At 37.6% G+C, this 21212-nt stretch overlaps 1 protein-coding gene across 6 annotated transcripts in view; it reads right to left on the bottom strand.

Annotated features, from left to right (window-relative positions):
* The window catches only part of Atp11c (ATPase phospholipid transporting 11C), a 150328-nt gene that overhangs the window by 81140 nt on the left and 47976 nt on the right, over positions 1-21212 (bottom strand). The gene's annotated exons all lie outside the window — the stretch shown is intronic.

Below are 21212 nucleotides of genomic sequence, written 5' to 3'. Positions count from 1 at the left end.
CGGCTAAATGTGATTATTTTAAATTAAATCTTCTTGGAGAAGTAATGGGCTACTGGTTCACACCTAAAATCTCAGCTACTCAGGAGGCTGAGGTCTGAGGACTGAGGTTCAACCACAGACAGCTCAGGCAGACAAATCCCAGAGATTTTCATCTCCAATTAGCCAGAACAAAGCCAGAAGCAGCAAAGCCAGAAGTAGAACTGTGGCTCAAGTGATAGGATGACAGCCTTGAGTGAAAAAAAACTCAAACAGTGCTCAAGACCTGGATTTAAGTGAGCATTACAATTGGCACACACAAAAAAGAAGTAGTTGTTTCCAATTCTAAATTGTCTTCAACTTCTGTGTCAAAGAATATCGGAAGAAAAGCACAATGCAATGTTCAGGCACATACTTTTATGAGTTCCTTAGATTTGAAAGTCATTTAGTTTTACTTAGGCTTCTTCATATATTACTCTATCTCTGATATCTTTTGAATAAGGCCTAAGTGACCCGCATCACCAGAAATTGGAGAAAATGGATTGAAATTATCATGCGGGTAGATATTTGTGGAAGTGCAGATCCTGAAAATGATTATTGTTAGATATAGGGGTCTGAAAGAACGAAGTTGTAGAATGTCCACTTCTGACTGTTTTTCAAATTAAGACATACCTAGGCAGGTTTAGAACTACATGAGGATTATCGGTGTGATGGTATGAAACAGATATCTTTTCTATGCCTGTTTCACCTTAAAATCTGATGAATCTATAAGCTCTGATAGAATTTCCTGCAACTTTAAAATGCTTGGCCCACAATAAAAATGGCAGTTCTGATTTCATGTAAATTCACTGTAATTTTCCACATGCTACCAATGGAGAATGTTAAAGCAGTGATATTAGTTCCTGTGATTTGGAATCACATGGGTGCCTTTGCCAAGGCAAAGTAATTCCAGTAACATTTTAAAAAAATCCCTTTTGGATGACAGACAACATTGTCTTGGAGGGCAAATATATGATTCCTGCCATTTCATAATGCATTTTAATTTATTAGGAGTCCAGACTATGCTGGATTGATTTCCATCCACATATCCTCAGTAACAGTGTTGTGTGTGTGTGTTTGTGAGTGTGTGTGTGCACACACACACATATCACCCATGTACAGGTGCTGAGCCTTACTTGAGGGCCTGAATGCTGTCCCTTTGCTTTTCCACTCAGGGCTACCCTTTACCACATCCATCATAGCTTCACCTGTGGAACTTTTAGTTGTTAATTGGAGAACTAGTCTCACAGACTTTCTCACCCAGATGGGCTTCAAACCTTGATCCTCAGATATCAGGGTACAGAGCGGCTAGGATTATATGCATGAGTCACTGGCACCCAGCAAGGAATTATACCTTTTTAACTTCAAATATGCTAGCACCAACTCTATTTAATGACACATTACACATTACATAAGTATCAAAAATATTTTAAAGTATAACTAAAACATATGAATTAACATGGAAATAAATTAAGACAAAAACCACCCTCTAGTGATTTTGATTTAAACCTCCATAGAATAAAAATGAATTGTTTTTAAAAAGCAATGATTTATAATAACATATAACCTCTCATGAAAATTCAGTAAGGTGGTATTTCTGTTCAAGTATTACCATGTTAAAATCCTTTGTCTTTGCTAGTTATTAAAAATGGAAAGCTGTTGGAAGCATAATTTGCACCCTGATTGCTTCCAGATCCTCTATCAGATAAGAACTGAGAAAAAAGACACCACAATGTAAGACTTAAAGTTGGCCCAGGATCCGAAACAAAGCCTACTTTTCAGTATTTTCCCAGTATTGGCAGACTTAAATGTTTCACTTTACCATAGATCTATGGTTTTTTAATCCTGACTACACACTGGCTTTAAATAATACTTTGATATTTAATTTAATATTCAATATTTATTTTTTCTGGAACCTCTTTTGGTGACAATTTGCAACCGGGACTGGGAAATATGCAACACTCTCTTGGAAACAGTGATCACTGTTAACTAACATCTTTGAAGTCAGTCACAATCCTCCTCACTTTATTTTTTCTTTAATTTAAATCATTTGTTTTTCAATAGATTAAAATATAAATGGTCCTCAAATAGTGGCCCCAACTGTCATTTTAAGATGTTCAAAATGAATTTCTCCTTTGAAGTTTCATTTTACAAGTGCTGAATTGCTCATTAATTAGTTAGGTCATTAATAATTAAAATTATAAGCTCTTATATAATTCAAGCCTTATATCAGTAGATCCTCTTAACTGATGTAATCCTTGACAATTAAGGTATTATTTTTATTGGTCATCAACTGATCTATGAGTTTCTGTAGCAAATAAAAGCGAACAAAATGACCTTATTAAAATTTGTAGACTGCCAGGCACCGCTGACTCATGCAGGTAATCCTAGCTACTCAGGAGGCTGAGATCTGAGGATTGAAGTTCAAAGCCAGCCCAGGTAGGAAAACCTGTGAGACTCTTATCTCCAATTAACCACCAGAAAAAAACCAGAAGTGGTGCTGTGGCTCAAATGGTAGAGCACTGACTTTGAGCTGAAGAGTGCAGGGACAGTGCCCAGGCCCAGAGTTCAAGCCCCACAACCAACCAAACAAACAAACAAACAAAAAAAAAAAAAGTTGAAGACTTAGCAATGATTTAAAACTTTTCACACCCCAACCCAAAGCTATTTTCTTCTTTAAAACACTAGTAAAATCAGTCCCAAAAAGGACAAATTCAAAATTTAAGGAAAGAACATTTCATCAAAATTGTATATGCCTATTTATATGCCCTCAAAGTCTGATTGGCATCCTAAGGAAGGGGATAGGAGTGCAGGAAGGAGAGTAAGACAGTGCTAGAGAACATTTCCAGTGTAGTAAGCTTCTTGGTTAAAATCACTTGAATGTATTCAGTGATCAATTTGCTGAGGTTTCCAAGTCCATTTCATAATAGGAAGCTAACATGAATAATACTGATCTTCAATTTATAGTCTTAACTCAAAGATGATACTTAAAGTGGCACTTTTCAGATTCTGTTTTTACACAACTTAAGTGATTAAATGGTCTCTCCCTCCTTTGCCAAAGCAAAGCAAGATTGAGACAGGATGTTTTGAGTTGTTTTGTCTTCAAAGCTTAATTATGGGCACATTTACTGGATTCTTAAACATCTGATCAAAGACAAATACAGAAAATTCTTCTCCAGACACAAAGATTGTCTCTAATTAGGCAGTAGCCACTGGTGGCACATTTAACTGAATAAACAGTTGCTATAGGAATAAATACTAAGCTTCACATAAACAGCAAAAAAAAAAGAAGAAAAAGAAACCTTAGAAAAAAGCACTGGTCATGCTAACATGGATAAGAACAATACTTTCTCTGGAAGCTCAGAGTTGGGACTTTCATTATGTTGATGCAATCTACAGTATGGTTTAATTTTATTGGTTCTTTAAGTCATAGAAAGTAACCTGTCTTAGATATTCAACATTCTACTGGGACTCAGCAACTCCACTTCCAATGTCAACAATACCTTTCCTAACCCACAGCCTCACAAAATGCATACAAACTTATCTAGTAATGAACAGAGCATGTAAGCCTACAAGGTCTCAAATTTACCTTTTATTCTTAGTTTAACCATATAAAAACACCTTTTATTCCATATACTTAACAAGCCATAAAATTCTAAATTAGGAGGTTCTTAACCTTTAAGATAGGAGAGACAAAAAGGCTAAATGACAAGCCAGCTCTAAGCATTAACCACTGACCTCAGGAAATGGATAAAAATACCCATCCAAATCAAAAGCAAATATAAGGAACCCCCTCAACCCCCCCCCCACAAGCACACCAAACTTCAACAAAAACAGAGCTGAAAAAAAAAATAGAGTAATATATAGACTACAAACCTCAGAGCTTGGAGGGAAAGAAGAGACCTTCTGCATACTGATGTGGAAATATGCTAAGGCTGCTAAGTGGTTGAAAAGGCTGCAGATTATCAAGAAACTTGCACTAACCCCTGTGCTTCTTGCAAAGTTTTCAAGAACTTGGGAAGACAGCCAGGGAGCTGGGTGGTTTAAGGAGTCTGTGTACTTCCACAGGCAGTGGCAAAGGAAGCATCAAAGGACTTAAGTCAATTCCAAAAGAGTTCAAAGGTCTGAATTTGCATTTAGGAACTCTTGTGTGCTAAAAGTGTGACTACTGTATAATATCACTTTCTTGCACAGCTTAGTATACTCTTCTCATCTTGGAAAGGTCTGTTTTTTTTTTTAAACTTATTTACCCCTACCTGCAGTAAACATTATTTCTTTACCTTACCTACAATAAACAAGAGTAAGAAGTGGGGCTACACATTAACCTTCAGAGAGTTCAATTGAATTGAACATTTTAGATTGGCAAACAACTTAAGTGGTAAAAACATGATCCAGGTATTTATTATGATACATGGAGGTTTTCCCTCCACAAAAATGCCTGTAATACTAAAGAGAACAGGTGGAGCTCACACTGGGTTTCTCTATGATGTGTAAAATAGCAGCTTTAAGGCTGGATTAGCCTTGACTCCATTTTGTAAAGCAATGCTTTTGACTAAGCCATTCTACTCCAAGTACTGGTGCCCAAACTGAATGACTTTACATCTTGTTTATACATGTAAACAATATCATCTGTCTGAAGATCATGTGACACAAAATTATCATTTTTTCATGCCAACAGTAACACTGGCAAAAATATTAAATCATATCAGAAATACAAGGCCCAGAAATTGAACATCAATCAAGTGATTTATGCAACTTCCCAGCTGAGTCATAAAAGGAGGGACACTAGCAATAGGAGATGGCACACACCACCCTATCCTCAAACCATGAAGTGTATGCTACATCAAAGATGAACAGACGACAAAGTCCAAACTCTGTACCTTCAACTTCAGAACAGCTCGCTCCATCCTCTGACTACATGACCTACTCAATCGCCTTCAGTCGGGATCCAGTAAGCCTCAAAATCAAAGCTGTGCCTGAAATCAGCTCAGCACCTAGAACCAGCATGACACTCTACATTTTAACACCAGGCAAGGCCACAATAACTCTTGGACTGGACTCTTTACTAGTATCTTATCTGTCCACCTATAATGATTCTTTGCATCTATATCTCATCCCCCCCTCCTACCCATACCTCCTACCTCCCTGCCCCTGCCTCTTGCCCTTAGGCAAGGCTTCTTTGAGCCCTGTGGCCAGTCTAAAAAGCTTTGTTAGCTAGTAACCTCTATATTATTGTAGTGTGTGACCTGAAAGTTAATATTAGTAGTTGAGAGTAGAATAAAGAACTTGTGTTGCCAAGGGCCTAAGCTATCAAGTGACCTCAATAGTACTTGGTGAGTTAATGCCAATGAAATTGACTTAGCTTGGGAATTTGTTATTAAGTAAATTCTGACATTGTGGAAAGATACAAGTATGTCCAATTCTGTTTCTGCCATGATTTGCTTATGACAAATATTAAGCATTGAAGCTTCAAAAAACATATTTAAGGACTTAAGCAGATAGTTTCTGTGAAAATGTCCTGTAAGGCTAGAATTGTTATCTCAGCAGTGAACAGATCTAATAATGGCAAACAAAAGAGCCTCTGGATATGAGGAAGATAATGTCTTTACCAATATCATCACTTAGGAGATATAAAATAAATTTTCATGCAAAAAGTACTTTTCAGATTATCAGAAGTATTACAGTATTAGAAGAGTCATAAGAACTAGGTACTACAGACAGAGACTGAGAGGCTACCTGGGCAAAAAGGGAACACAATCCCATCTCAACGAATACAAGCTAATTGTGGTAGCATGCAACTGTCATCCCAGCTATGTGGGAAGTAGAAATAGGAAGATAGTGGTTCAGGCTGGGCTTGAATCTGTTTCAAAAACAATTGAAGCAAACAAGGCTGAGAGCACAGCACAAGTTGTAGAGTGCCTGCCTACCAAGCACAATGAAGCTCTGGCTATAGTAATTAATTAAATTAAATATAGTAAGTAAATAAATACTGTAAGAGGTGTCTTAATGGCCAGAAAAGATTTAATTTCCAGTTTCAGTGACAGTCAGCATTATAAAAATGTTAAGAAGTTTCCTAGAAAGACCTACCAGTTGAAATATACACTGGATCAAGTCCTGTAAAACCAACTAGTGCTTTTTCCAGGTAAATTGTTAAATATCAGAAAGCACATTAGCAAGAAAAGAAATGTTCAAGTTAGATCATCTGAAAAGCACATTCAGACTATTATTGGATTATTTTTCAAAATCTCCAACAAAAAAGTAAAACGAAGTTTTCTGGTTCACACAAGGTCTTCAGTTCAATTAGCAGCAAGATGGGATTGGGAGGGGAAAATAAAGCAACCTTTCACTGCAGTAGCTCTGATTTCTGGCCCTTAAAATGCAGCAAGTTCTTTGGTGAAGTGCTGCTAGCCTTCAATTCAATCATGAAATGTTACCTTTTGAAAAAAAAACAAATCTTCTGTATAGGTGAATTTCACAGCAAGGATTAGAAGGGACAGGAAAAGCAAAGAAAAGAGTACCTTGGAAAATGTTTATTTGTACCTGTGTTTTCTTCAACATGAGTTTTGAAGAAAATAACTTAGTCTCAATTTCTTTATCCTTAAAATAAAGTCACATAACCTAAAGCAGGAGCTTACAGTAGAGTTCACACAAACATCCAAAGATCACTTTAAATGATCTAACTACTAATATGAAGAATGAGGTTCACATATGTCAATTATAGTTAGTCAAACTAGCAACTGGACTAGAATCAAGAAAGAGAAGCAAAAGCAAGAAAGTTTACGACTATACAGAAGAGGCACAGTCAACTTTTCCTTTTTGGTGGTACTAGGATTTGAACTCATCCTTCTGGCTTACTCATCTGGCTTTGGATATGATCCTCTAGATCTCGGCAACTGGAGTAGCTAGGATTACAGGGGTGAGCTACTGGCCACCAGCTGGGAATAGACTACCAAACAAAAAGGACAAAGAGTAAAAATAGTTCACAAATACATTTGAGATGATATATTGTAATTTATTTGCAGGCTTCGAAGCAAAAAAAAAAAAAAGGAGAAATAAAACATGTAAATTCACAAACCAGAAGGCTCAAGTGCTAATGCCTTTCTTTTTTTGGCTGGTCCTAGGGCTTGAACTCAGAGCCTGGGCACTGTCCCTGAGCTTCTTTTGCTAAGGCAAGTACTTTGTCACTTGAGCCACAGTGCCCCTGCCATCTTTTAATGTTTATGTGGTTCTGAGGAATCGAACCCAGGGCTTCATGCCTGCTAGGCAAGCACTCTACCCCTGAGCCACATTCCCAGCCTTATTTTTTTTTTTTTGGTGAGTCATGGGGTTTGAACTCTGGGACTGGGTGCTATCCCTGAGCTCTTCAGCTCAAGGCAAGTGCTCTGCCACTTGAGCCACAGCACTACTTCCAGTTTTCTGGTGTTTAATTGGAGCTGGCATTGAACTGTGATCCTCAGATCTCAGCCTTCCGAGTAGCTAGGATTATAGGCGTGACTCCCTGGCGCCTGGCTTGCTAATGCCTTTTGAAAATATTAAAAGTACAAAATGGTGAGATGAATATCTTTCAGAATGGTAATGTTGGCACATTGGAAGGTACAATGGCTTCCTCAGGTTATAAGGCCCATTTAGAAGCATCACAATTTATTTAATGGTAACCTTTAGGTATAAAAGAATGAATGCCTTCGCAAATGTGACTGTTACTCTAAAGAAATGTGTAACCCAGGGCAGGGGGAAGGGACATGTGGAGACTCAGAATGAAAGTCATGCCCCCAAAACAAGATAAAAACAACTGCTATTTAAAACAGGTTAGGATTGACTTAAGGGTAATCTTTAAAAATAATGAACTACTTAGAATTACAAATTTTATTTATACACAGGATTTCTGCTATAAAATTTTAAGAAATAACAACCACTGGTAAGAATTTTTACTACACTGGACACAGTCAAAATGTATGACTTCTCAAAAACAAGCACTGCTCAGACTAAAGGCCAAACTGCCTGCAAACAATTTCTCATAAAACAAATGTTTTAAACAAATAGGGACAAATAGAAGTTTAGGGTTCCATTCAAGTGTTTAATTGAAAACTGCAGTAAGTTATTTCTAAGGCACACATGGGAGTATCTGGAACAATTACAAGAATTTAAAGCCAAAATTAAAAATACCTGGCAAGCTTTGAATAGGAAAAATTCTTTCAGTTAAATCATGAACCAACACAGTAGTCACAGATTTCTTCATTAAGCAATTGTTTAGTGGAATGCAAGCAGATTAGTTATGACCAGGCCTAAATATTAATGCTCCTTAAGGCTCATTTCTCTTGATTCCAATGTATTTCACTCCAATTTCCTTTATTATAAGCCATTGTTATTCTACTTTTAAACTCAAACATAACATAAAAGTTTCTGAATACCATCAGAAAGTTAATTCTAACATTAAGGATAAAAATCTGGCTGAACCCCAACAGAATTCCAGTAGTCTGCAAGATGAAAATTAAAGTGCTTTCACTTTTTAGCACAACTAAGGGCATCAGGTCTTAATAATTAACAGATGCACCAGTGGTGGTGGTAGAGCACCAGCCTTGAGCAAAAAAGTGCACAGACAGGGCCCAGGTGTTGAGAAGTTCAAGTCCTAGGCCCAGCACAATTTTTTTAAGTCAAAAAATTGTTTGTATTTTGTGTTTCTTCTAAGAAAGAACCTTCTAAAGAATGGTGTATTGTAGGAAAGCGAACTGTGGGTAGAATGTCTATTGATCCAAGGAACCAAAAATTGCATCTACTAAATTTCTGGCACCATTTCAGTAGAAAAGATAATATAAACAAAGAAGTTTTCTTTAAAAATTACACATAAAGCCAGGCGCCGGTGGTTCATGCCTGTAAACCTAGTTACTCAGGAGGCTGAAATCTGAGGATCACGGTTCAAAGCCAGCCCAGGCAAAAAGTCCATGAGACTCTGATCTCCAATAAACCACTAGAAAACTGGAAGTGGCGCTGTAGCTCAAGAGGTTGAGTGCTCTCCTTCAGCTGAAGAGCACAGGGACAGCACCCAGGCCCAGAGTTCAAGCCCCACGACCAACAACAACAACAAAAAAAAATCACACACAAGCTGGGCGCCAGTGGCTCATACCTATAATCCTAGCTACTCAGGAGGCTGAGGTCTAAGGATCATGGTTCAAAGCCTGCCTGGGCAGGAAAGTCTGTGAGACTTTTTTTTTTTTTGGGGGGGGGGGTCCGGTTGTGGGCCTGAACTCTGGGCCTGGGCACTATCCCTCAGCTCTTTAGCTCAAGGCTAGCACTCTACCACTTGAGCCACAGTGCCACTTCCAGTTTTTTTTCTGCTTATGTGGTGCTGAGGAATCGAACCCAGGGCCTCATGCATGCAAGGCAAGCGCTCTACCACTGAGCCACCTTCCCAGCCCTGTGAGACTCTTATCTCCAATTAATCACCAGAAAACCGCAAGGGCACTGTGGCTCAGGCTCAAGTGATAGAGCACCTGCCTTGAGCTGAAGAGCTCAGGGACAGCGCCCAGGTCCAGAGTTCAAGCCCACGACCAACAACAACAACAACAAAATTCAGAAGTGTTGCTGTGGCTCAAGTGGCAGAGTGCTAACCTTCAACAAAAAAGCTCTTGAACAGCACTAATTAAAATCCTAAATTAAAATCCCAGGACGAACAAATGCACACACACAAATTACACATGCATCCATAAACATACATAAGTACTTTCTTACTCTGGAGCTGACATATATAACAGAACTTAGGAAGATTATTTTTAAAATGTTGTTTTCTTAAGTAAAGTTATTCTTTTTTCAGTTCTCCTGTATAACTATGTTCCTGCTACTAAGAAAATAGCAATTTATAACTGTTGGGAGGCCCATGGTTCTCTAGGCCTTGCCCAGAATACATAAGCTTGGCTTCTAGATGCCTTCCAAGGTTACTACTCAGTCATCTCTCAGATGTTCCTTTCACTTACTCACCTTCAACCACGTGGAAGGACATCAGTTAGCAAATAAGAGGCAAAGTTTGACTAGTTTGCTCCTTACCTTATATGCTAGCTCTCACTGACCTCTAAACTAGGGGTGTACCACCTCTTCCCATGGACAATGTACAACCATATGGGGGTGAAAAAAACTCAAGTAGGGCATACGTGAAGGAAACACAGAAGTATTTGTATCACACTGATAAGTAAACACAAAGAGACAAAAAGGAATAAGTTCCTTAACCACATGGTGTCTCTGATTCCTTCCCATCTAATTGGGAATGATGTTAATGACTTATTAAGTGAATGTGAAATACTACCTTTCCATAATAAATACTCAAAATTCCATTATTGTTATACAGCACAACAGGACATTCTATTGCTGGCAATACTCAATTGTTTTCTGTACAGATAAAAAAGTAATGGCTATGTTAAAAAGGTAACCATTGATATAAATAATTGAAATGCAGCCACAGGGTTGTTACACTTGAAACTCAGAGAGTACAAATGACATCAGCAGGAATCTTTCTCTAACTGAAATAAAAACAAGAGACATAATCTTTGTGAAATGAAGGCCAACAGAAAGGGAGGTAAGCTTACAAAATCAAAATGACCATTCGGTAGGGAGGATAAAGAAGGCTGAGTACAGTAGAAATAGATTATTTACAACTATGAAAACAGAACAAGGGAACCTATTAGGATACTATTTTTGCAGGGGGGCTGGGAGCAGAGAAGGGGGCTGGGGACAGTGAAATTAGAATACAGTGGAAACATTGGGGTGGATGTAACAATGAAATCAGTCCTCTGTATAACTGATATAAGCCAATAAAAAGTATAAAAATGTTTGTGAATACTTCTGTAAATGAATTATGTCACTCTAACCAGATGACAATTAGCATATGAACAAAAGACAGAATGGTACAATGTGACTTCACTCAAGACTTCAATGGAACATCCAAATACTTGCTGAAAGAGAATGAAAACCAACTTCTAAAAACTCCTCAAAGGTTATGATAAATGATTCCGTTCAGGGCTGCATGTGTACAGCAGCAGAGCAAAGGGCTCTTGGTAGGGAACAGGCTAAAAGCAGAAACAGACAGTGTGTGTAATCAAATGTACAAAGCCTGGTATATCACGTGGCTCTGCAATGCTTGCCAAGCAGAGAAGGCTGGGAGCTGACAGTGAGAGGAAAGTCCACAGACAGGCAGACAACAGGAAGAAATGTCCCATCCTGCCCTGGTAGCAATTAGAAAAGGTCATCAGAGAAATGAAGGGTTCTGGACAAAGGGCTACAGGTTTAGAACAAGAACTAGTGGACCAAAAACATTCACCTCCTATCATTCCATCCCAATCAAATAATCTTTGTGCATAGAGACATATGTAGTTGTGAAATTCTCTAAACCAAAGACCCAATCCTTATAATTAAAATAAATATTTAAAGAACATGGAATGGGCAAAGCACACTGATAAGAATCATTTCCATGCTAAATTAGGAACATTATTTCACTGCAAAGCCAACTCTGAATCTCAGCTCCCTTCTTTGATCCTCAGTTTTCCTAGTTATAAAACGTGGGGGTCAAATAAGGAGGGTCCTGTAGGTACTTATTATTCTCCAGATTTAGCAAAAACTTACCAAGTTAGAACTCTAAAGGAGAAATGTTCAAAACAAAATCATGTTTTAGGTCCAAGACCAGGATTCAAACTGGGACCTGATAGTTTTGCTCACTCAAATGAACATAAGCAATCGGGTGCTGGTGGGTTATGCCTGTAGTCTAGCTACTCAGGAAGCTGAGATCTGAGAAGTGAAGCCAGTCCAGGCAGAAAAGTCCCCAAGACTCTTTTCTCCAATAAACTACTGAAGAAAAAAGCTGAAAGTGGTGCTGTGGCTCATGTGGTACACTAGCCTTGAGCACAAGGAGGCTAAGGGAGAGAGAGCCCCAAGACCAGCAAAAGCAAAAACAAAAAAATAAGCTTTTTTATGAATGCAAAATGATTGAGAAAAAAACAAAGGAGGAGGCAACAATGCTTGATAGGAAATGTACTCATTACCTTGCTCATGTGACTGTAACCCCTCTGTACAATATTTTTACAATAAGAAGCATACATAAAAATGATTAAGAAGAGATTGTGACCCACCGTGGTAGACACATTTACTTACCTCTCCTTAGTTTCTCTGACTACCAACCCTTACCAGGGGCTAGATCCAACTCTTTCACCCAATTTTTATAAGCCTTAGACCTTAGAAGCTATTCCCACTACCTTTGGGGGCCCATAGCTAAAATCCCATTTCCCTAAACAGAAGTGGCTCTATGTTTGACTTTAGTTCTCAGAGGGCAATGTGGGACAGAATTAAATCAGGAACTCCTCCAGACCTTCTGGTTTTAAGAAATTTAGAAACTGCTATAAATTTATTAATAGTAAAGAATTAAAGTGATTTTTTTAATACCAAGAGATGAAGGATTTTTTTTTTTCAGAACAAAGTCTATTAATGTAGGGGGTGGAACAGTAGGAGGATCTGAATATAGATCACATATTCAGGTGAGTAGAGAAAAATGAGACCTCAAGATGCTTCATACTAAGTACAAACTATATTAAGTGGAGCTTTTAAACATTTAAGTGCTCATCACGATTACATATAATTCTCATAAAGATGATAATTTGGTAACTGTATATTCACCTTTAGGAACTACAGGTTTCATCTGTAATTCCTTCTATAAGGCCCATGGCAGACTTCCAAATAACTGCTCTTGGCAAAAGAACTCTGGCTAATTCCCTATTTTTCTAAGTCTTTATCATTATTACAACCTAAACTTCAAAAAAAAATTTTTGCAATCACTTTAAATATGCTTATGCTTGCCAAATATTTCCCCAGGTTTTTTTTTAAGATGTTTGAATGGATTTACTTTGGGAATAATTAAATCAAAGAAACTGCCACAGTAAGAGGGACGCTGTGGATCACTACAGAGATTGCTCAGACTGTTGTGTAGGATTCTCAATCAAATAAATTTAATTAGATTTTTTTTATTTTATTGTGAGGCTCCAAAATTAAGTTTATTTTATACATTTACATTTAAAGCTTTATAATCAAAGAGCCTTTACAATCAGAAACAGTGCCTCTTGTATGAAATCAGGCATCCTTTGATTATTGCCTCGTATATTATATAACAAAATGGAATAGGATTTGCTAAGAGCCTCCAATTTTACTAATGCCTCAGTTGTTTCCAACTTGTTAAACACTTAATTTCCTTTTTAAATAATTCCTCCCCACAAAGAATTCTCAAACTCCTAAATTATAACACATTTTGGTGTCAGTGGCTATAAATCCTAATAATGATCACCTCTGGACTTGGTTTAGTATACTGGAGTATGATAATCAGGATTAAAGAATTAATCAAAACCAGCTTTGTAAATGTTTAAGTAAGATTAGGTTGAGCAATTGTCCACAGCAAAGGCATATAATCCACTGTGCAACTCATTTGCTTTACTTTGGCCAATGTTCTTTTATTTTATAAATACAAAAATTGGTAAATACCCAACCTTATCCAGTAGCTATGTGAAAGCAACTGGGTGGTGGATTTGCATTTGAATGTCGACAATAAAATATTACAAAGAATGACATTGTACCATTTGTAAATAAATAGGAAGACCTGGAAAAAATATTTTAGTAAAGTAAGCCAGACACAAAGAAACATAGGTTGCATGATTACTATAATGTGCTAACTATAATGTGCCTATAAATCCACAAGTAAACACATTAGATGGTAAAAGAAAAAGAAATACACTAGAACATTCACACAGTGAGATCAAAGGAGGATATTCTTAGGAGAGGTTCAAAGTCTCAATAGCTATTATCATATGATCATATAAAATAATGTTTTCGAAAAAACTCCAAAAAATATAAAACACATAAAAATATTACAAAGAAATGGTCTCCACTCACTGGTAAGAATACACACATTTTTTTACTAGCATCAATTACTTGTTAAAGGGTGTTGCACTTTAAGAAGCCCATTTATGAACATAAAGCATCTTGATCACTTACCTGCTCCCTCCTGCTCCCTTCTCCAACCAATCTTATGAACGTTTCTCCCAATTTCATACATGGACATAGATTATTATGACTATAATCACCCTCTTTCCTTCCCTCCATTCACCTCCTGCAACCATAATCTATACCCCAGTCCAGACAACTTTTTGATGTTCTTTTTTACACTGCCTGTTAACTGATCAACTCATATTTGCATACATCCTGTTTTATTTAGGCTGATAATATGCATATAATCCTATATGTTTTACCTATGATGTTTGTATTTTAGAGGTAACAACCACATATAAGAGAAAAATGACTTATGCCCTTTCTGAGCCTTAATGTTTATCCATTTTTGTGAAAATGACATAATTTCATTCTTCCTTATGGCTGAATAACAGTCCCCTCTCTCTGTGTGTCTCTCCCTCTCCTCCTCTCTATGTATGTGCGTGTGTTTCCTTCTGCAAAGGGAAAGGATTAATGGGAGTGATTATCACGTACTCTTATGATACTTCACATTACTCACGTGGCATTTACAGAAGATGCCCAGGGTGGGTGAGAATGGAACCCAGAGGCTGATTTCAACTAGCTGATTTTCATCCAATTGCCTATTATCCTTGTCTTCTTATTGTTGTTCCTTTTTTCACTCCATATACATAACACTACTCCTCCCTCTTCCATCCCTCTCCTCCATTCATGATTACACTAGGCACTGTAGAACCCACCATGTTAATCATACTTCTTATATTTTTTTGGGGGGGGGGTCCAGTCATGGGCCCCGAATTCTGGGCCTGGGTGCTGTCCCTCAGCTCTTCAGCTCAAGGCTAGCGCTCTACCACTTCAGCCACAGCACCACTTCCGGCTTTTTTCTTTTTTGCTTATGTGGTGCTGAGGAATCGAACTCAGGACCTCATGCATGCAAGGCAAGCGCTCTACCACTGAGCCACCTTCCCAGCCCCTCATACTTCTTATATTCTTAATGTCTCAGAAAATCTTCACTACAACTACTCACATTTTCTGAGTTGTGGCTCTCTTCTGACAGTTCTTTCCCCATAAACCCTTTGTCTACATCTCAGAGGGTTAGTTTCCTCTTTCCCCTCCATTACATATACAGTCCACAAATCCAATCTCACTACCTCATCTCTTTAGGCTCATACATGTAGAGATGTTAGCTTCTATAGTTCTTATCAGGGTCATTATACCCATCTGCTAAACATTTCCCTCCACTCATGTGGGTCACTGGCAAGTCTATTTCACTTCTCACCATCATCTGATGAAACTATCATGTCCTATAGTTCTTGTACTTCTTTATCACTAGTGACCTTTACCATTCACCATCATCATCTCTATCAAACACACATTCTAGGTCACTTATTGGCAGTTTCAAGACTTTGAAACTTGGCTTTCAGTCTTCTTCTCTATGTCAATTTTTGCATTGTACTTCGAAATTCCATCATCCATATGGACCACCCAACATCCAGAAACCTAGACTTCAAGTCCCAGAATTCTTTTGCTGTAATCATAATTTCCACCTACCCTAAAGTACCCACTTCAGAGATTTGTGAGTCTCCCAAGTACCCTATAACACTCTTTTCTTCATATGAGTAACCTCACTCCTCGCCCCTTAGAAAATCAGTTATTTACTCATTTGTCCCAGTGTACGTGTATCAGTTCCTTCTAATTTAAGAAGAGAAACTCTTCTCCTGCTAAGATTGATGATTAAAAACATCTTGATCTCTACCTTCCCAACATTTTGTATTATCCTGGCCCTACACCCCACTGTCAACCACTTCACCTCTATTTCTTTTCTTAAAAAAAAAAAAAAAAGACAACTTCTTTGGCAAAGGACCTTCTTTCTAATCTCATACTCTTTCTCTACAAGTCTCCGAGTAAAGGGATATTATCCTTTAGGGCAGCATTTTTTTTTTCATTTGTTCATTGGTATACTACCAACACCCAGAGAAATTCCTTATAGGGATCTGGGAATGTGGCTTAGTGGTAGTGCATGAAGCCCTGGGTTCAATTCCTTAGTACCCCATAAACAGAAAAAAGCCAGAAGTGGCGCTGTGGCTCAAGTGGTAGAGTGCTGGTCTTGAGCAAAAGAAACTCAGGGACAGTGTCCAGGCCCTTAATTTAAAATCTAGGACAGGCACCAAAAAAAAAAAGAAAAGAAAAGAAAAAAGAAATTTCTTACAGTAGGACCTCAACAAATAATTACTGATGAACTCACTACCATTCAGAAAGAATATACTCACTATATTTGTTTCCTTGTGTCTTCTTCACTCTCTCAATGTAAAGGGTGCAGTCTGTGCCACAATGCAAACAGTGAACTCATGTACTGTTCCTAGTCTTTTTTGTTTTTGCAGTGATTGGGGATGGAATCAGGGTCATGCTAGGCAAGTGCTTTACTATTAGCCACATCCCAGTCCCAATTCCCAGTCAGTACTACTTTCAGGTACTGACATCATTAGTCATATTTTCCCTCTTGAAGGACTGCTTTCTCCTTTGCTTCTGCAACACATCTCTGTTACTTCTTGGAGACTCCTTTTGAGATTCCCTTGCCAGATCTTGTCATGACCCAATACTATAGATTAGTATTTTCCTAGAAATACTAAATATTAAACACTAGAGGCTGTTCCTTTCCTCAGCTCTTGGTTCTACGTTACCTTGAGAAAGCTAATCATTATAATTCATATGCTAATGATACTGAAAGTATGTACCTCAATCACCAGATTTTCTAAGCTCTATACACAATACAAAAACAACAATGACTGAGTGACATTTGAGGAATTATGTCTCAAAGCACAATTTTGTTATATGTATATTTTTACTTGTTTACACCTTACATATAGACCAAAACAAAGGCTTTCTTAGTATTATCCTCATTGTACAGACAGCAAAGCCAAGGTACAGCACAGAAAGAAGTTTATCCAATGTTAAATATTAAGCCAGTATATGTTAGAGCAGAGGCATAGAGATACGAGTATACTTTTTTTGAAGTATCTTTATTGATATATAATGAATATACCACAGAATTTATTCACAGAATTTCTAATATATTGATAGCATTCTGTAGCAATAACCACAATCTTACTTTAGAATATTTCTGTCACCCCAACAGAATTGCAGTACTCCATTGGTAATATATGTGAGTGTTGAGCTACTGAATCAGACTAGGCACCCATAAAGAAATGAATAGATTTTTTAAAAATGTATGTGTATAATAAACAGTAGAGTACTATTTGGCCATAAAGAATGAAATCTTACCTTTTACAACAAAATGGATGGAACCAGAGGACATAATGTTAAATGATCTAAGCAGAAGACAAGTAGTGTATGCTCTCCCTCATACAGTGAAGCTAAAAAAAAAAAACTGACCTGACTTTCAGTCACAGTGATTTCAGTATAGTGATTAGAAAATTTTGAGAATGAGAGCAGGGAAAGGGAAGTTGGATTTGATCGGTGCACATGTGTGGACATATCAAACTGCATCTCACTAGTATGTACAATTGATAAAGTGACATTTTATTCAAGCATTGTGTTAAGCCATCAAGGCAAACCTGGGTGTTTTTTTTTTGTTATTTTCATAGGTGCATATGTATTAATTTAACAAGACAAAAGACAATCATTTATGTGTATAAAAGGGGAGATTTCCACCAGGATTAAATTTAACTATATGATATACCAAAATCTGAATAAGACAAAGCTAAATATTCCAAGACAAATACCATAGCTATGGTATGTTGCCTACCAGAGGGCAAACACACTGAACTTTCACATGAACAAGTATTTTTTTTAAGAGAATACCTTTATGGGACTGAATAAAACAAGGAACTCTCCTAATAAGCACCATTTTCACTATATATAATGTGTCTGGTTGCAAAGAAGATGGTTTGAAACTGGAAGGATATATAAATGGTTATAATCAATAGTGCATATGGCACAAATGAAAAGAAAGTGCTTAACAAAAGAAAATGGAAAAGGCTTTCTAAAACAGAAGAGTTCATTAGCCCTTTAATGACTATAATCAAAGAAGGAATTTATTTCTATTCCGCTCCAGGTGTGGAGAAACAGCAAGAGTAAAACTGCAGCAGCTTTCCTTATTCAATGAGTGCAACATACTAATGAGTTATTTCCGATTCATTTTATCTTTTAAGAACTCGAAAAAGACCAGAGGAGAACAAAAGAAAACAGATATATAAATTTTAAGAAGTAAGAAAAAAGAATAGACACTGAAGGGTCTGGGAAGGTGGCTCAGTGGTAGAGCGCTTGACTTCCATGCAGGAAGCCCTGGGTTCAATTCCTCAGCACCGCATAAGCAGAATAAGCCAGAAGTGGCGCTGTGGCTCAAGTGGTAGAGTGCTAGCCTTGAGCTGAAGAGCTGAGGGACAGTGCCCAGGCCCAGAGTTCAGGCCCCATGACCGACAAAAACAAAAACAGAATAAACACTGAAGAAAATCATCTGTATCCAAATGTGCAAAGGAGAATTCTTTTTCAAATTTTTTTTTCCTGGATCTTTACTCTCATATACTCTGGGCTAATTTGAGTTCTGAAACGTACTAGTTAAGATACATAAGATTTGGATTCCACTGCTCCTAATAATCTTGAAAACACTCTGTGAACAGGCATCTCTTTATCTTTATCTGAGAAGGATGGAACTCATTCCCTAGCATATCCCTTAGATGCTTTGCTCAAGTCAATGATAATTTATCAAGCACTGCTATGCCCAGACTATGGTACATGCTGAGGATCAAGTAGTGAGGAAAGAAAACACTATCCTTTCCTTGCCTCACAGTTAAGTAGGAGAGAGGACACAAATGTAATAAAGCAAATCAGACTGCAACAAAACAGTATAAATTGAACCCAACAAGACTGTCCTCTTTTTAGACTAAGAATGTCTAGCTTCAAGGGTCATGAGTCACAAGAGAAAGACATTAGTTTTCAAAAGAAATGCAAAGGGAAATAAAGGGTAGATCTGAGAAACATGAGTTTATTCTTCTACTCTCTAATTCATTGATTCCACAAACATTTTAAATTAAGTACCAAAATACGAGACTCAGCCTCTCAAGGACAGTTCAGTTTAGTGAGATGGTTCAATGAACATTGATACTGTTTGCTGACAAGCAGAAATAATGACAGTGATAATAAACAAAGGCAACAATAATAATGGTTGTCATCTTTTGAAAATGTAATATTATTCAAAACATTTCAGATGCATTGACTTGTTTAATCCTTCTATCAATACTGTAAAGTAGGTAGCTATTCGTTTACTCATTTTATGGATAAGGAAACTAGGGAACTAAGAGTTAATAGGCTTAAACTAGATCAAGGGGATCTGAAAAGCAGAGCCAAGATGTGTATTTTAACTGACCTTCAAGTTGCACTTAATCACAATATTACTTTGTCTCAAACAAAACAATAAATCAGGTTTGCAGAATTCTGGATAACATTTCTCGCAGCAATGCTATCATGCAGGTTTTGTCATTCCCAATTCAGAGACTCATTCTTCTATCTAAGTGGTAGAGCCAGAATACAAATACAAATTGAAGCTGAGTGTGATGGTGCATACCTGCAATGCCAGTATTCAGGAGTGAAGACAAGAGATCACAAGTTCAGTAATGATCTAGACTGCACAGCAAGACGTTGTCTCAAAAACAACAACAATAACAACTAAGGGTAGGCCCTGGTGGCTCATGCCTGTGATCCTAACTACTTAGGAGGCTGAGATCTGAGGATCATGTTTTGAAGTCAGCTCCAGTAGAAAAGTCCCCATGAAACTCTTACCTCCCAGGCAGTTCAAGTCCCAGCATTATCCAAAAACAAAATATAAACCAACAACGACAACAAAAACCTGTGACATGACTCAAGTGCTTGCCTAACAAGCGGCCAGGCTGAGTTCAAAACTAAGTATCTCCAAAACAAAAACTCAACCAAAAATTAAAAAAAAAACAAAAACACCAAATTGGTCTTACTTTTTTTTTTTTTGGGGGGGGGGGTCCATCATGGGGCTTGAACTCTGGGCCTGGGTGCTGACCCTCAGCTCTTCAGCTCAAGTCAAGAGCATCACTTGAGCCACAGCGCCACTTCCAGTTTTCTGGTGGTTAATTGGAGATAAGAGTCTCATGGACTTTCCTGCCTGGGCTGGCTTTGAACCACAATCCTCAGATCTCAGCCTCCTGAGTAGCTAGGATTACATGCGTGAGACACTGACACCCGGCTTACATTTCTTCCTCTATTGGAAATTTCAGTTCTAATTCCTAAAAACCTAAAAATAGAAGTACTTATGATCCAGCAATACCATTCTTGAGCATTTATCCAAAAGATTATAAATTAGAATATAGTAAGGCTATCACCACAGCCAAGATATAGAATCATCCCAGATGCCCCTCAATGAACGAATGGATCAAGTAAATGTGGTATATATACACAACGGAATTTTACTCATCTATTAGGAAGAATAATATTACATCATTTTGCAAAGAAATGAATGGACCAGATAAAAATTATGTTAAGTGAAGTAAGCCAGACCCAGAGAGACAAAGGACATGTTTTCTTACATACATGGAAGCTAGATCTAATTTATAAATATACAAGTAAATGCATTCATTGTTGTATGCAAGAGAACACAAATGTATTAACAGAAATATGGTATTTGCAGGAGAGAATTCAAATAGTGTAATTCCTTAGAAAAACTCACAGTCCAACAAAATGAATACCAGAAACTAGCACTTGAAAGGTGGAGGTGGTTGTCAAAGGAAGAATAGATGAATGGAGGGAGGAGAATGCAGTCATAATATTAAATGTATATTCTAAGAAATTAAGAAAAGTTAGCCAGGAGCCAGTGGCACACACCTGTAATCCTAGCTATTCAGAAAGCTGAGATTTGAGGATGATGGTTCAAAGCCAGTCCAGGCTGTGAGACTCTTATCTCCAATAAACCACCAGAAAAACCAGAAGTGGTGCGGTGGCTCAAATGGTAGAGCACTAGCCTTGAGCTGAAGAGCTGAGGGATAGTGCCCAGGCCCAGACTTCAAGCCCCACAACCAACAAAAATAAGAGAGTTGAGGGAGGGGTTGGGTTGGGGCAGATAGGGAGAATAAGGAAAGGTATGACAGTGATCAACATGCATTATACTTTTATTAAATGATTTGTTAAATGATAACCCCTTTGAATCACTACTTAAAGATAACAAAAAT

The sequence above is a fragment of the Dipodomys merriami genome, unplaced genomic scaffold, assembly GCF_024711535.1.
Source record: "Dipodomys merriami isolate MVZ:Mamm:240054 unplaced genomic scaffold, mDipMer1.0.p SCAF_3, whole genome shotgun sequence".
Lineage (NCBI taxonomy): Eukaryota > Metazoa > Chordata > Mammalia > Rodentia > Heteromyidae > Dipodomys > Dipodomys merriami.
Note: the sequence above shows the minus strand (reverse complement) of the source record. Positions and strands in the feature narration are given on the sequence as shown.